We start from the raw sequence: 18,129 nt of genomic DNA, 5'->3' as shown, positions 1-18,129 counted from the left end.
TCCTCTGATCCTCTCCTAAGCTGTTAAAACAACTCCTTCTCTTTGTATCTCAGCCTCTTTCAGGAAGCCTTCCTTGGTGAAGTCAATGCAAGTTCCAAGTGTTCTAGTTTTTAAAAAAATATTTTTATTGATTTCAGAGAGAAGGGTGAGGGAGAGATAGATAGAAAGTTCAATGACGAGAGAAAATCACTGATTGGCTGCCTCCTGCACCCCCCACACAGGGGATTAAACCTTTGCTGGAATCAGACCTGAGACCCTCAGGCTGACGCTCTATCCATTGAGCAAAACCAGCCAGGGCCCAGCCTCTCTCTCCTGTCGTGGTGTGTTCTCACCAATGACTTACGTGTTCGCTTGGCTCTCTGTTTCTTTTGTCCCCATCAGACAAGAGCTTCCTGGGGGTGGGGTTGTCCCAACAGGAGACTGGCAGGTGTCCAAGCATAGAAACTGCTTCTAGGCCCACAGGTGACTGGACTCCTCCTGACTGTGTCTCCCAGACTGAGCTCCAGAAGCCTGGGAGGGGTGGGAACCGGGGACCACACGGCCTGCACCAGCCCCTTCCTGGCTCCTGATGACCTGGGGGAGTCACACCGAGCGAGCTGTGGGCCTGGGTGGGAACCTGGGTCTCCGTCCTGACTTGTGTGACTTGGGAGGCTCTGGGCTTCTGGGCTCAGGTGCCTCCTCTGCATGTGAGGGGTTCGGAGGCGGCCTAGGGCCCTTGGCCTGCACAGCTCTGTTGGTGCCCAGTCTCCTAGGTCCTGTGCAGCCCATGTCACCCCCTGACCCTGACCCACCTGCCCATCCGCACTGTAAGCTTGTCAGTTGACCCGCTGCCAGCGGCCACCCCACCTTGACCTTGTGGAGGAAATGAGGGGGTCAGCGGGCCACCTGTCCTGGGTTATTACATTGAATGAGCTGACAAAAGCCATCAGAAGGTACGTTTAACAGGAGATTAAAAAGCAATGAGAGTGGCTGGGGTTCTGACCCAGAGTCCCTGCGTTTTTAATATAATTTCTTCTGCCGCTCAAATCACAACATTCTAAATGAAAAGAGTAGCTGTGTTTGCTCAAGGGTTTTGTCATTCATGGATGTGGTTGAAGTATTCCCATGAGCTATGTTGGGCTCAGGTGCCTCCTCCGCATCAGTTGGTTGCCTCCCTCATGCACCTGGACCAGGGATCAAACTACCTAGGTATGTGCCCTAACCGGGAATCGAACCCTTGACCTCTTGGTGTCCTGGGTGACGCTCCTACCAACTGAACCGCACCAGCCAAGGAAAAGATGAGGGAGATGTAAGTGTATTAGCAGGCTCCTGCTCCAAAGGCAACACCTCCGTCGAAGCACTTTCAGAAGAAGAAAGTGAATGGGACACATGTGGGAAGGTGACAGCCAGCACCCTGAACAGGGCAGGTGCACAGAACCACGGAACAATTTCTACCTTGCAAAGGTGACGCTGTGCGTGCCCTGTGACCCAGCACTGCACCAGGCCTGCCGCTCCCCAGGGATGGCCTCACCGTGTGCACCAGCAAACACAAGAGCTGCACCGTTTTATGGCGCGGGAAGGGGGGGGGGGAGGGGGGGCGGGGTATTGCTAACAATCTCAGCGTTTCCCAAGCAGAGGAAGGATACATAAAGTCAGGGATGCTCAGCAATAGAATTGGAGACAGCAGTTAAAGGGAATGTCACATGTTGTCAAGATGGATTAAGTCAGTGGTTCTCAACTTTCTGACCCTTTAAATACAGTTCCTCATGCTGTGACCCAAGCATAAAATTATTTTCGTTGCTACTTCATAACTGTCATGTTGCTACTGTTATGAAGCGTAATGTAAATATCCGATATGCAGGATGGTCTTAGGCGACTCCTGTGAAAGGGTCATTCAACTGCCAAAGGGGTCGCGACCCACAGGTTGAGAACCACTGCATTAAGTGCACAGATTGTTGATTGGAAAAAAGCAAGTTGCACAAGTCACATACTAATTATGAAATGTGAAAACGTGTGCAAATATTATGGTACTTCTGCATACATATGTAGGTAAGAAATGTTTACAATCCTGCCTGGGAATGATACCAACTGTGGGAACCCTCATCACAGTGCGCCGGGTGATCAAGCCCGATTGCCATACGCACGGGTGCAGGCGAGGACACAGCAGTATGACCAGGTGAAAGGCCCTTGCCCTCATGTTCGAGGGCAGTAACTCAGCAGAATACACACACTGCACACACTCACCCTGATGTGACCTGTTCATGTTCATGCAGCACGAGTGTCACTAACTGGCACTGGGCCTCCTGTTTGAGTGTGTGTATCAGGTGCCACTGACCAGCCCGCTGTGGGCCGCTTTGTGCGGCTGCTGTGAAGAGCTGCTTTGTCTGGTGGCTCCTGTGGGAGCAACAGCTCCCTGGTCTCCAGTAAAGTCTCCCCTGTATGTCCACGTCTTCACGTGCTGCCCGGCCTCTGAGACCTGTGCTCCCACAGCTGGTGCAGTGCAGCCCGGTCAAGGAGCAAGTGCGCTGACACCCACTCAGAGTGGCTGCCTTTGGAGACGGGAGGGGCCACGTGAGAGGCGGGGGAGGCACACAAAGGATTTCAACTCTATGTGGGCTTGTTATTTCTTTAACAATGACCCAAAGCAAGATACAATAAAATGGGGATATTCTGTGTGTATATAATGTAGGTATTTGTGTTTTTTTTATGTGTATGTATGTGTGTGTATATGTGTGTATATATATATGTATATTTTTATCGAGCTCTAATTGGCATATAACATCATATTAGTTTCAGGTCTGCAACGTATAATTCATTTTTATATAACGAAATGATCCCACAATCAGTCTAGTTAACATCCATCACCATATAGTTACCAATTTGTGTATGTGATGAGGACTTTTAAGATCTACTTGCTTAGGTGACATTCAAATATACAAACAGTAGCATTAAGTGTAGTCACCATGCTGTTCACTACATCCCTGGGATTTACTTATCTTACAGCTGGAAGTTGGCACCTTTTCACCCCTTCACCCATTTTGCACTCCCTGCCCCTGCCAGCCTCTCATCCACTTCTGGTAACTGCCATCTGTTCTCTGTATCTACGGGCTTGGTTTTCTGTTTTTGTTTGTTTGTTTAGATTCCACATCTAAGTGAGATCACCTGGTATTTGTCTGTCTCTGTCTGACTTACTTCACTCAGCATAATATTCTGCAGGTCTGTCCACGCTGTCGCAAAGAGCCAAGTTACATTCTTTTTTATGGCTGAATGTAATACACACACACACACACACACACACACACACATATATATATATATATAATATTTTCTTTATCAAGTTATGTATTGATGGGACTTAGGCTGTTTCCATAGTATGTATATATGTTGACTATGCTGTTGTTCACTTAACATTTTATAATGAGCATGAGAACATGGTTTTTGCTGAGTGCATGAGGTCCTGTCAGAGGGATGTGCATTGTCTATGAGCGCAGGGTCCTGTGGTCACATCCGTAGGTCTCTATCTTTTTCACACAGCAGTGACTTCCTCAGACACACTGATTCCTTGGTACAGAAACTGGGATTACTGGGTCAGAGATTTACCTAATTTTAAGGCTCTTGGTAATCACCAAGTGAGCGTGTCAGTCAGAAATCTTTGAGTTGCAAGCAACAGAGAACCAGCTCCATCGGCCGTAAGTAAGAAGGGACATGTGCTGGTTTATGCTGCTGAAGAGGCCAGGGAAGGAAGGCTGCCTTCGGGGGTGACCTATGTCTTCAGGGCTCTGCCCAACATCTGGGTCCCCTTCTCTCCCCCCTCACCCCTGCTTTCTTGCAAAGCAGCTGCATCACAGGCAGCCTCGTCCACCTGGCTGGGCGGCTCCCGCAGCTCTGGGCTTGTTTGGTCTTTGTTAGTTTTCTGGAGCTGCTGTACAAACTACAACAAACGTGGTGGCTTCAAACAAGAGTGTCTGCCAGTTCTGGAGGCCAGAAGTCTGAAACCGAGCTGCCGCCAGGGCCACGATCCCTCCTCCAGAGGCTCAGCATAAACCCACTCCTGGCCTCTCAGCTCTACTGGCTTAGCGTCTCTTGGCTGTGGATGCATCTCTTTCTGCTTGGTGTTGAGGTGGCCTTTGCAGGTATCTAGTCTCATCAGGATACTGGCGATGGCAATTGGGCCACCCAGAGCCTCTCCTCTCAAGACTCTTAATCACATCTTTGTGGCACATTAGCGTAATATCCACTCTAAGAAAAAGATTTCAAGTTCAATGGTCACACTCCGTCCACATTCAAAAAAATAATTACAACTCAACTCCACACAGAAGGTTTTGTGCAAAGTTATGGGAACAGACATTGCCTAAAAAGTCAGGTTAAAGGTGCTTCTGTGGCTTTGTTTTCTTAAAATTTAAGTTGTTTATTGTTCTCCAGTTCCATCCATGCTGTTACAAATGGTAAGAGTTCCTTATTTTTTACAGCAGCATAGTATTCCATCGTGTAGATGTACCACAGTTTTCTAATCCATTCATCTACTGATGGGCACTTAGGCTGTTTCCAGATCTTAGCTATGGTGAATTGTGCTGCTATGAACATCAGGGTGCATATATCCTTTCTGATTGGTGTTTCTGGTTTCTTGGGATATATTCCTAGAAGTGGGATCACAGGGTCAAATGGGAGTTCCATTTCCAATTTTTTGAGGAAACTCCACTCTGTCTTCCACAGTGGCTGCACCAGTCTGCATTCCCACCAGCAGTGCACAAGTGTTCCCTTCTCTCCACATCCTCTCCAGCACCTGTCGTTTGTTGATTTGTTGATGATGGCCATTCTGACAGGTGTGAGATGATACCTCATTGTTGTTTTGATTTGCATCTCTCGGATGATTAGTGACTTTGAGCATGTTTTCATATGTCTCTTGGCTTTCTGAATGTCCTCTTTTGAAAGGTGTCTATTTAGATCCTTTGCCCATTTTTTGATTGGATTGTTTATCTTCTTTTTGTTAAGTTGTATGAGTTCCCTATAAATTTTGGAGATTAAGCCCTTATCAGATATGACAAATATGTTTTCCCACGAAGTGGGTTTTCTTGTTGTTTTGTTGATGGTTTCTTTTGCTGTGCAGAAGCTTTTTATTTTGATGTAGTCCCATTTGTTCATTTTCTCTTTAGTTTCAACTGCCCTAGGAGCTGTATCAGTGATGAAATTGCTTCGGCATATGTCTGAGATTTTGTTGCCTTTGTATTCTTCTAGAATTTTTAAGGTTTCCTGTCGTACATTTAAGTCCTTTATCCATTTTGAGTTTATTCTTGTGTATGGTGTAAGTTGGTGGTCTAGTTTCATTTTCTTGCATATATCTGTCCAATTTTCCCAACACCATTTATTGAAGAGACTATCTTGGCTCCATTGTATGTTCATGCCTCCTTTGTCAAAAATTAATTGAGCATATTGGTTTGGGCTAATTTCTGGACTCTCTATTCTATTCCACTGATCTATATGTCTGTTCTTGTGCCAGTACCATGCAGTTTTGAGAACAGTGGCTTTGTAATACAGCTTGATATCTGGCATTGAGATCCCACCTACTTTGTTTTTTCTCAGGATCGCTGCAGCTATTCGGGGTCTTTTTTTATTCCAGATGAATTTTTGGAGAGTTCGTTCTAGATCTTTGAAGAAGGCCATTGGTATTTTAATGGGAAGTGCGTTGAATTTATAGATTGCTTTGGGTAGTATGCTAAGTGAAACAAGCCAGTCAATGAAGGAAAAATACCACATGATCTCACTCATTCATGGATAATAAAGACCATTACAAACTTTTGAACAATAACAGATACAGAGGCAGAACTGCCTCAAACTGATTGTCAAACTGCAGTGGGAAGGCCAGGGAGGGTTGGGGGACAGGAGGGATGGGAGTAAGAGATCAACCGAAGGACTTGTATGCATCCATATAAGCATAACTAATGGACATAAGACACTGGGAGGTAAGGGAGGGCAGGGGTTTGTCAAGGGCGGGTGGGAAAAAAGGACACATATGTAATACCCTTTGTAATACTTTTAGGAAAAAAAAATAAAAAAATAAAAAATAAAAAATAAAAATTAAATTAAAAAAAATAAAATAAAAAATAAAATAAGTTGTTTATTGTTTAATGTATTATGTAAGTCTCCTTTTCCCCCCATCTTCCTGGTCGCCCCCAACTCCTAGCACATGCCCTCACCCACCTGTCCCCCAGTCTGTGTCCATTGGTTATGCTCATATGCATTCATACAAGTCCTTTGTTTGATCTCTTACCCTCTCATCCCCCACCTTCCCTCATAGATTGGACAGTCTAATCAATGCTTCTCTGTCTCTGGATCTGTTTTTGTTCATCAGTTTATGTTGTTCGTTATATTCCACAAATGAGTGAGATCATGTGATATTTATCTTCCTCTGACGGGCTTATTTCATTTAGCATAATGGATTCAGTCCTTTGCTTTGCATCACTTTGTAAATTTCTGTCCATTCTTTACTGGCCTGATGTGTTTCTGTTGAGAAATCATTTGATAATCTAATGGGAGATCCCTTGAATGTAACTTTCCATCTCTCTCTTGCAGCCTTTAAGATTCTCTCTTTGTCCTGAACATTTGCCATGGTAATTATGGTGTGTCTTGGTGTGGATCTTTTCAGGTTCACCTTGTTTGGGACTCTCTGTGCTTGTGTGATTTTTTTCTTCCCCACCTCTGGGAAGTTTTCTGATATTATTTCTTCAAATAGGTTTTCTAACCCTTGTTCCTCTTTCTGTTGTTCTGGCATCCCTATTATTCATATATTGTTTCGTTTCATGTTGTCCCATAGCTCCCTTAGGCTCTCCTTCTGTCTTTTAATTTTTTTCTCCAATTGCTGTTCAGTTTGGGTGTTTTGTTTCCCGATCTTCTAATTTGCTAATTTGGTCCTCCGCTTCTCCTAGTCTACTGTTGAAACTTTCAATGGTGTTTTTTATTGCAGCTATATCGCTCTTCATTTCTTCTTGGTTCTTACATAAGTTATTGATTTTTTTTTCATCTGTTTCTTCTTGCTTCCTGCATAAGTTGTTGATTTTTTCCTCCATCCGGTTTATGCACTCAAGGACCCTTAATCTGAATTCTTTTTCTGTCATGTTGCATGCCTCTGTATCACTTAGCTGCTTTTCTGGTGAGTCCTCCTTTTCTTTCCTTTTGGGGTTTCTTTGTCTACCCATGTTTGATCGTACCACCATATCTAGATGTTGAGTCATTCAGTGGCTGCTCCTTGGGTGGCAGTGGCTTCTCGGGCTGCGGTTGCTCCTCGGGCGGTTGTGGTAGCAGCTGCTCCTCAGTTGGTAGCAGCTCCTCTGGTGGGTGCTGTTCACAGTTGTGATGGCTCCTCTGGCTGGTGGGGGGAGGCTTCACACACAGCTGCTGTTCCTCAGACAGTGGATGTGGTAATCAGGAGGCTGCTGTTCCTTGGATGGGGACGGGCTACACAAGCAGCTGCTTCTCCTTCCAATTGTTACTTTTAATCTCTTAAGCTACCTCAGGGCAAGGTGTTTTCCAATAGGGTGTGTCAACTGTCTTCCACCCAGGCAAGGCAGATGTCTATCCCCCCAGGCAAGGCAGATGTCTATCCCCCCAGGCAAGGCAGATGTCTATCCTCCCCCCCCCCCAGGCAAGGCAGATGTCTATGTGGCTGGGTGAGGGAATGACTAAGCCGAGGAGACTTGGGGTGTCTGCCTTCTGAGCTCTGTTCCCCGAGTCCCCAGTGCTGGCTTCTGCTCTCATAGCTCCAGTCCACTTCACCCTCCTTCTGCCAGAGCACAAGGTGGGTGACTCCACAGGGAATGTTCGTGCCTTGGCCCTTTAAGAGGGTGCCTGAACTTTCAGCTGCCACTCCCTGGCCAACAGCACCCCACTGCTTTTCACAGCTTGATGCTATGTGGATACCTTCCTCAGCTTTGGTGCTCTCTGCTGGGGAGCCCAGCTCTGGGATTAGATCCCAGAATTCTCAGTGGCACCACCCCCCCTCCACCACTGGCTGAGATATCTTTCTGGGACTTCAGTTCCCCTCTGTGGGTCACATCTCTGCCCCTGCTGCCAGTCTCTATGCCAGCTCCACCTTTGGTCCTTGGGTATCAGGGTTCTCTCCTGTGAGTTTTCCATTGATTATTCAGGAAGCCTTCTCATATTGCAGTTGTAATTCCAGCTTGTTCCTGGGAGCATGACCATGCAGCATCCTCCTACTCTGCCACCATTGTTAATCTCTATCCGCAAAGTTATTTTTTGCCCAAGGTCCACCGAGTCATCTCCAGGACCCTAGGGATTCAGCCTCTGTTGTCTGGGAAACACTGCTCTGGGCCCGACTCCAAGGCCGTATGCCATCCTCCATCTACCCCCAAATTATATTGTCTTGGGGAAGATCAACCGTGTTGGTGGTAGAAACCAGAAATAGCAAATACTTACATTGTGCTTACCACCAGGCACTGTGTTAGAAATCATCATATGACTTTTTTTAATACTTCATTTTGTTTATGTGGTGTATCATGCTCATTGATTTGTGCAGATAGAACCAAACTTGCATTCCAGGAATAAATCCCACTTGAACATGCTATATGATATTTTTAATGTATTGCTGAATTCAGTTTGCTAATATTTTGTTAAGGATTTTTGCATCTATGTTCATCTGGTATATGGGCCAGTCATTTTCTACTTCTTTTTCTCCTTCTCTTTTTCCTTCTCCTTTTCCTCCTTTTTATTCCTCCTCTTCTTTGTCTTCTCTTCCTCCTCCACCTCCACCACCACCTCCTCCTCCTCCTCTTTCTTTGGCAGGGTCTTTGTCTGGTTTTGATATGCTGTCTCATAAAATAAGTTTAGACACTTTCCCCCCTCTTCAATTTTTGGGAATAGTTTGAGAATGATAAATATCAATTCTTCTTTGAATGCTTGGTAGAACTGAGGTGAGAAGCCATCTGGCCCTAGATTTTTGTTTATTGGGAATTTTTCTTTTCTGATTCAATTTTGACTCTAGTGATCAGTCTGTTCAAATTTTATTTCTTCCTGATTCACACTTGGAAGATTATATGGTTTTAATAATTTATTCATTTCTCCTAAGTTGTCCAATTGTTGGCATATAAATGTTCATAGTATCTATATATATAAAAGCCTAATATGCAAACTGTAACCTAGGGAGTTTGATCCACCAGGAGTTGTATTGCTTGCTATGCCATGTGCTGACCATCAGGGGAAGGCCCCGGCTGGCAACTGGCAGCCACTAGGGACCCTACCCATGCACTAATTTTGTGCACTGGGCCTCTAGTTTTCTTATAATCTTTTGTATTTCTGTGGTGTTGCTTGTCACTTTCCAGTTTTTGTTTCTCATTTCATTTATTTAGGTCTTCTCTCTTGTTTTTCTTAATGAGTCTCACTAAAGTTTTATCTATTTTGTTTATCTTTTCAAAGAACCAGCTCCTAGTTTCATTGATATTTTCTATTATCCTTTTATTCTCCATTTTATTTATTACTGCTCTAATCTTTATTATTTCATTCCTTGTACTCACTTTAGGCTTTGTTAATTTTTCTTTTTCTAGTTACTTTAGGTGTAAGATTAGATTGTTTGCTTGAATTCTTTCTTGTTCCTTGAGGTAAGCCTATTGTTTTGAATTTCCCCCTTATAACTGCTTTTACTATGTCTCAAGGATTTTGGATTGTTGTGTTTTCATTTTCATTTCTCTCAAGATATTTTTTTATTATATCCTTGATTTCTTTATTAACATATTGTTGAGTACCATGTTGTTTAGTCTCTATGTATTTTTGTTCTGTTTTTTTTTCCATTTTTCTTCTGATGATTTATTTCTAGTTTCATACTGTTGTGATTGGAGAAGATTCTTGATATGATTTAAATTTTTAAAAAATTTACTGAGACTTTCTTTGTGGACTAACATGTGGTCTATTCTACAGAAATGGTCCACGAGTACTTGAAAATAAAGTATATTCTTCTGATTCTAGCTGGAATGTTCTGTATCTGTTAAGTGTATCTAGTCTAGTGTGTCATTTAAGACCATTGTTTCCTTACTGATTTCTGTCTGAATTATTTATCCATTAATATAAGTGGGGTGTTAAAATTCCCTGCTATTATTGTGTTAGTCAACTCTACCTTTATGTTATTAATATTTGCTTTAAATATTTAGGTGTTCTTAATGTTTAATGCATAGATTTTTTACAAATGTTGTGTTCTTTTGTTAGATTGATCTATTTATCATTATGTAATGTCTCTTTTGTCTCCTATTATAGTTTTTGTTTTAAAGTCTATTTTGTTTGTCATAACTATTGCTACTGAAGCTTTCGTTTTCATTTGCCTGAAATACTTTTTTCCATCTCTTCACTTTTTGTCTGTATGTGTCTTTCAAACTGAATGAGTCTCTTATAGGCAGCATATGCACAGGTCTTGTTTTTGAATCCATCCAGTCACCCTGTCTTTTGATTGTAATATTTAGTCTATTTACACTTAAAATAATTATTGATAGGTGTATACTTATTGCCATTTTATTCATTGTTTTCTGTTGCTTTTGTACTTCTTTTCTGTTACTTTCTACTCTTACTCTTTTTTGTTTTTTGAAATTCTCACTCCAAGATATTTTCCCATTGATTTTGAGAGAGCGTGGAAGAGATAGGGAAAGACAGAGAAATATCAATGTGAGAGAAAAATATTGATTGGGTTGCCTCCTGCAAAAGCCCAACCTGGGTCTGGGCTGGGAGGAGCTTGAAACTGTGTTCTGTACCCTTGACTGGTATCGAACCTGGGACCCTTCAGTCCAACCCTCTATCCACTGAGCAAAACCGGCTATGGCTCTTGTCCTCTTTTCTTGTACATTGATGACTTTCTTAGTGTTTGTTTGGGTTCTTCTTCTTCATATCTAACTGTATCTATTATAGATTTTTGGTTTTGGGTTGCCATAAAATTCATATATAACAAGCTATGTTGATAGCAATGTTTTTTAAGTTGATTGTTGCTTAAGCTCAAATGCATGCTAAAACTACATTTTTAACTCACCGCCATGTTTATGTATTTGACATCATATTTTGCATCTTGTTTTGTGTGTGTATCCCTTAATGTACTACTGTGTTACAGGTGATTTTACCACTTTTGTATATTAATCTTCATTCTAGCTCTATAATTGGTTGATCTGCTACACTTACAACTGTTTGCCTTTATTTTTTCTTTCCAGTATTTTCTTGTGCTTAGTTTTGGTATTTTCCAGTTAAAGAAGGTTCCTTAACTTTTCTTTTAATGCTTGTTTAGTGGTGAGAACTCTTTCATCATTTGATTATCTGGGAAACTCTTTATCACTACTTTAATTCTGAGTGCTAACTTCTCTGGATAGAGTATACTTGGTTGTATGTTTCCGCCTTTCATCACTTTGAATATTTTGTGCCATTACCGTATCTGGCGAAAAATCAGCTGATGGTCATATGAAGGATCCCTTGTACATAACTAGCTGATTTTTCTCTTGCTGTCATTAAGATTCTTTAACTTTTGGCATTTTAAATATGATGTGTCTTAATATGGGCCTCTTTGGGTTCATTTTGTTTGGAAGTTCTGTGCTTTCTGGATTTGGATGTCTGTTTTCCTCACCAGGTTGGGGAAGTTTTCAGTCGTCATCCCTTTAAGTAGATTTTACATCCCTTTCTCTCTCTTCTCCTTCTGGGACCGCTATGATTCAAACGTTGGCACACTTGATGTTGCCCTATAGGTCCCTTAAACTATCCTCATTTTTGAAAACATTATTTTTTTTTCTATTTGCTGTTCTGATTGACTTTCACTACCTTGTCTTTCAGCTTGCTGACTCATTCTCCTGCCTCAACTAATCTGCTGTTGATTCCCTCCACATTATTTTTGTTTTCATTTCAATTATCCTAATCCTCAGTTCTGATTGGTTGTTATAAATATTTTTCTATGTCTTTGTTGAAGTTCTCACTGAGTTCATCTATTCTTCTCCCAAGTTCATTGCGCATACTTATAACCAGTGTTTACTTTTAAGTTGTTATTGGGTAAATTGCTTATGTCTGTTTCATTTACTAGTAGTTCTTATTTGTTTGTTTGTTTGTTCATTTATTTATTTACTAGAGGCCTGGTGCACAAAAATTTGTGCACTCAGAGCAGGGGTCCCTCAGCCTGGCCCATGCCCTCTCATAGTCTGGGACCCCTTGGGGGATGACCACTTGCTGGTTTAGGCTGGCAAAGCCCCCCAGCGATGGAAGCTTCCTGCCTCTGGGGAATTGGGCCTAAGCTGGCAGTCAGACATTACTCTGGCAGCCCGGGAGCCCTTGGGGGGATGTCCACTTGCCAGCAGGGAGCAGGCTGAAGCTGCAGTTGGACATCCTTAGTACTGCTGAGGAGGTGGGAGAGGCTCCTACCACCACCGCTGTACTGGCAGCCATCAGCCTGGCTTGTGGCTGAGCAGAGCTCCCCTATGAGAGCACACTGACCACCAGGGGACAGTTCCTGCATTGAGCGTCTGCCCCCTGGTGGTCAGTGTGTGTCTTAGTGACCAGTCATTCCCAGTCTTTCTGCTGTTAGGGTCAGTTTGCATATTACCCTTTTATTATATAGGATAGAGGCCTGGAGCATGGGTGGGGGCCAGCTGGTTTGCCCTGAAGTGTGTCTGGATCAGAGTGGGGGTCCTGCTAGGGTGCCTGGCCAGCCTGGGTGAGGAACTGATGGGTGTTTGCAGGCTGGCCACACCCCCTTTAGGGTGGGGGGTCCCCACTGGGGTGCCTGTACAGTCTTGGTGAGATGCTGAGGGCCGTTTTCAGGCTGGCTAATACCCCCAGTGACAGAAGCTCCCAGCCTCTCCTTTTCTTCCTTTTTCTTTTAATTCTGAGATTTATTTACCTTCTATCATTGAAACTTTGTTGCCTTCAGTGGAGCTCAGAGCCGGCTCCTGTTTGCTCCAGCTCTGTGGCCACGGCCTGCTGAAAGCAGGTATCTGGGGTTTATTTAGCTTTTATAATTGAAACTTTTGTAGCCTTTTGCAGAGGCTACAGTCAGTCGCAGGAAGCTTGGCTTCCTCCATCACTGGAGCAACCAAGCCTCCTGCTCGCTTCAGCTCTGTGATTGCTGGCTGCCATCTTGGTTGGGTTAATTTGCATATAGTCGCTCTGATTGACTGGTAGGCTTGGCTTAAGATATGGTCAATTTGCATGTTTGGCTTTTATTAGATTAGACTAGAGGCCTGGTGCACCAAAATTTGTGCACTCGGCGGGGGGGGCGGGGGGGGGATATCCTTCAGCCTGGCCTGTGCCATCTCACAGTCTGGGACCCCTCGAGGGATGACCATCTGCTAACTGAGGCCTGCTCCCCAGGGGATTGGGCCTAAGCTGGTAATCAGACATCCCTCTGGCAGCCCTGCAGCCCTCGTGTGATGTCCACTTGCCAGCGGGGAGCAGACCTAAGCTGCAGTCGGACATCCTTAGCGCTGCTGAGGAGGCAGGAGAAGGTCCCATCACCACCGCTGTACTGGCAGCCATCAGCCTCGCTTCTGGCTGAGCAGAGCTCCTCCATGTGGGAGCTCACTGACCACTAGAGGGCAGCTCCTTCATTGAGCAACTGCCCCCGGTGGTCAGTGTGTGTCATAGTGACCAGTCATTCCAAGTCTTTCTGCTGTTAGGGTCAGTTTGCATATTACCCTTTTACTATATAGGATAGAGGCCTGGTGCATGGGTGGGGGCCGACTGGTTTGTCCTGAATGGTGTCCTGGATCAGGGTGGGGGTGCCTGACCAGTCTGGATGAGGGGCTGATGGCTGTTTTCAGGCTGCCCGCACCCCCTTCAGGGTGGGGGTCCCCACTGGGGTGCCTGGCCAGTCTGGATGAGAGGCTGAGGGCTGTTTTCAGGCAGGCCAAGCCTGCAACTGAAGCTCTCAAACTCTCTTTTATTTATTTTTTTTATTTTGGGATTTATTTACAGTCTATAGCTGTCACTGGAGCTGAGAGCTGGCTTTAGCTCTGAGGCCCGGCTTCCGCTCTGAGACCTCGGCTGCTGAAAGCAGGTATCTGGGGTTTGTTTAGCTTCTATAATTGCAACATTGTTGCTTAGACCGGAGCTCAGAGCTGGGCTGTGGCAGGCGGGGAACCTTGGCTTCCTCCATCGCAGGGGCAACCATGCCTCATGTTCACTTCAGCTGCCTGGCTGCCGGCCGCCATCTTGGTTGGCAGTTAATTTGCATATCTCCCTGATTAGCCAATGGGAAACGTAGCAGAGGTATGGTTAATTACCATGTTATCCTATCTAATAATAGACAAACATGGTAATTAACAATACCTCTGCTATGTTTCCCATTGGCTAATCAGGGAGATAATGCAAATTAACTGCCAACCAAGATGGCGGCCGGCAGCCAGGCAGCTGAAGCGAACAGAAGGCTTGCTTTCTCCAGTGATGGAGGAAGCCAAGGTTCCCCGCCTGCCACTGCTGGGCTCTGAGCTGCTCTCTAAGAAACAATGTTGCAAATATAGAAGCTAAACAGGCTCCAGAAACCTGCTTTCAGCCAGCCGGGCCTCAACCAGCAGGATCGCAACAGTGTTTCAATTATAGAACCCAAACAAACCCAGATCTCCGCTTTCAGCAGGCGAAGTCTCAGAGCTGGAGCCGAGCCTCAGACTAAAGCCGGCTCTCAGCTCCAGTGACAGCCATAGAAGGTAAATAAATCCCAGAATAAAAGAAAAAAAAGAGAAAAAGGAGAGGTTGGGAGCTTCAGTTGCCTGCTAGCCTGAAAATGGCCCTCAGCTTCTCACCCAGACTGGCCAGGCACCCCAGTGGGGACCCCCACCCTGAAGGGGGTGTGACCAGCTGCAAACATACATCATCCCTTCATCCAGCAGGCAAGGCTGTCCAGATCTGTGACCCTGCCAGGTGGGGGGCAGTGCTTGAGGCTGTCCGCAGTCTGGGGCCCAGATTTGTGACCTGGCGGGTGGGGGGGGTGGTGCTTGAGGCTGTCAGTGGTCTGGGACCACAATCCATGTCCTGGTGGGCAGGGGGCAGCACTTGAGGCTGTCCGCGGTCCCAGGACCCGGATCCATGACCCTTCCCGGCTGGGTGGCAGCTCGCACAGGGCAGATCGGCCAGGGTTGGGCAGGGCAGGACACCTGGCTTCCACCCAGCCCCAGTCACTCTGGGCAGGTGAGCAGCGCAGAGAGCCTCTGGACAGGGGAGGCAGGTGGCGGAGGACGGCCTTTACTCCCCACATGGCGGTGGTGACAGCTGTGAGCACGCCAAGCGGAGCCTGCAGGCTGAGCTGAAGTAGTGCCTGCAGGCCATCAGCACCCAGGAGTGGCTGCACAAGATCCGCCTCCTGGCCCAGAAGGTGCAGGATCGCGGGGACAGCTACCATGGTGGGCCTGACTGATGTCCTCGTGGCCGCACCACGGGGGTTTGCAGATCTGCAAAGCCAGAGGCCTCCGGTGTGCACATCCTCCCCTGGCAAGCGAACATCCGCCAGCACACTGTCACCCTCCCATGCCTGCAACAGTTGCAAACCAAGGCGTGCACAAGTTCTCCCCGACTCTCCACCACACTTCCATCAACCCAGCATACCTAACACCCCCACAGGATGTGCACACATCCCCTCTGATGCGCTCACATCCTTTGGAGAGTGTCTGGGTGTTCTGGGTGCTGAGGGTGGGTGCCTGTGAGATGACAGTAAGAGGGTGGAGTGGTGATGCCCTGTTCCCACGGAGGCCAGTGCAGCTATGAGATCACCTCTGGGGGGTTAATGCAGGTGCTGAGGCAGGAGCAGGTGCAGACAGACACACCTGGTGGGCGCAGGCGGCCCTAGGTGAGGTGCCTTCGGTCAGCGTTCAAGATGAAGAACCCAGAAGCGGAGAGGAATTCCGTCCTCTCAGTGAAACAGTGGGATAGTCAGGGCGACTGTAGAGGAGGAATGTGCACTTTGGGTGCCAGCACCCATGAGCGAAGGCTGCCCTGACTGAGTCTTGCTTGCTTGAGGTCTAGCGCACTCCTGCCAGGCAGCGGGTGACAGGATGTGCTTTTCCAAATTAATGAGAGAAAACGTTGATTCTCCTGCTGCCCACGAAGGTGGAAAGTGAAGCAGGGAGACATGTGGGGAGTGAGCGAGGTTCCCTGTCTGGGGGTTCCAAATCTGCTGTTGGTTTCTTTCACCGCTGACTAGAGATATACAGGGTGTCCTCCCAAAATGTATACACACATTGAATACCTACTAATTCCAATGGTTTTAAGCATAAGAAAGAAACAACAATGGAGCTGTTATTTGTTAAAAGTGTGGGCACAAACAGGTAGTTGGACATTCCCTGAGGGGTCTCAGATTGGAGAGGGTTAAGGCCAGACTGAGGGGCCCCTTTCCCCCCCTACCCCAGTGCACAAATTTCATGCACTGGGCTACTAGTAGGATTATGTTTCCTGATCCTTTATTTGGAATGCATTTCTCTGTCTCCTCCTTGTGGCTGTCTCTCTGTTTCTATGAATTAGGTGAAACAGCGACCTCTCCCAGTCTTAAAGGAGAGACTTGTTTAGGAGCCTCTCATTTATAGACTGTGTGAGCCAAGTGTTTTTAGAAGGCAAGCCAGAGCTTTAGTAGGAGTGAACCATGGGAAGCCCTGAAGGTAAGGGCCCGGAGCTGGAGCTGGAGTAAGAGTGGAAGTCCTGCGGACAAGCCACAGAGCTGGTGTGGGCCTGGGGCCTGGAGCCTTGGGACTGGACCTCGTTTGCACCCTGACCACCAAGGCTGGCTGGCTGAAGCACCTGAATTATGTCCTGCCCATGAGATCAAGGGTGAGGGAGAGTGTCAATGAATGACTGGCTCTTTCCGGTGCCCCTGACACCGGAGTGGGTTTCTGCAGTTCCCCTCCTTTGTGGCAGATGTTCTCAGTTCGTAAATGGATTTCCCTCCTTATAGTCTAGGTGCCCTTTCAGCCACTGTTTTTCACTTTACCCAGAGTGGGCGAGTCTGCACATACACCCTCAGGGATCCCTACCCACTGCAGGTCAGTGCTGGGGTGGGGTTGCCATGGTGCCATGTCTCTGTCTCTCCCCCCTTTGTCTATGGGATTTCTCTCTTGTTGGTCGAGCAGAAGTTGTTCAGTCAGCCCTCCTTTCCTCTCCAGGGGGAGGTGCTCTGTCTGCAGGTGGAAAATTAATGTGAAATGGGGGGAGGTGAGTTCAGGGCTTTCCTTCACTGTCGTCTTGGACTGGGAACCCTTGATTGATGTGCTTTTTTGGCTGTTTCCCAGCATCTACTTCTTGTCCGTTGTTTCTATTGCTATAATTTGTTGATTGTTTTATGTATTGCCTTCTAAAACTTTTCATTTAAATGATTACATAAGCCCTAGCCAGTTTTGCTCAGTGGATAGAGCGTCAGCCTGCAGACTGAAAGGTCCCAGGTTCGATTCCGGTCAAGGGCATGTACCTTGGTTGCGGGCACATTCCCAGTAGGAGGTGTGCAGGAGGCAGCTTATCAATGTTTCTCTCTCATTGATGTTTCTAACTCTCTATCCCTCTCCCTTCCTCTCTGTAAAAAATCAATAAAATACGTTTTAAAAAAATAAATGATTACATAAAATATTTGAATGCTCCTCATATTAAAATTATTAAATAAGTTTTATATTCAGAAAAGTACAGATTCTTTCAACCTATTCCTCATTTTGCCCTGTAGACAACCAGTTAAAAATCCATTTCTTGTTACTATAAATAGATGACTGGTAGGTAGAAAAATAAATAGGCAGATGAAATGAACAGGTTTATCTATATGTCCTTTCTCCGCCTCTGTCTTATTAAATAAAGCGCTGCATAGAACTCTGCTGCTCCGTGCTCACAGGCATTGGGAGGCCACCCCACAGGAGTCTCTCACGTTCCCTCCAGGGCAGAGGATTGCACGCTGGTGGCACATCAGGGAGCCACACACTCCCCTGGGTGCCCAGCAGGGGCCCTGGTTGATGCTCAGATAAGGTCCACACAGGGTTTCCTGTGACAGACAGTGAGTTTGCCACACAAGCTGGAGGCCTCAGAAGCACATCTTGTCCACTAGAGTTGCAGCTCTGTCCTGATGGCCTCTGGGTCCTACTCATAACCACCAGTGGACTCATCGTTCTGGTTGTTCTGGTCCTTTGTTCGTAAAGGTCGCTTAGACTTTTATATATATAGACTAGAGGCCCG

This window comes from Myotis yumanensis, unplaced genomic scaffold (genome assembly GCF_028538775.1).
Source record: "Myotis yumanensis isolate MYYU_CA2020_CCGP unplaced genomic scaffold, mMyoYum1.0.hap1 SCAF_6, whole genome shotgun sequence".
Classification (NCBI taxonomy): domain Eukaryota; kingdom Metazoa; phylum Chordata; class Mammalia; order Chiroptera; family Vespertilionidae; genus Myotis; species Myotis yumanensis.
This window is presented reverse-complemented; position numbering follows the sequence as displayed.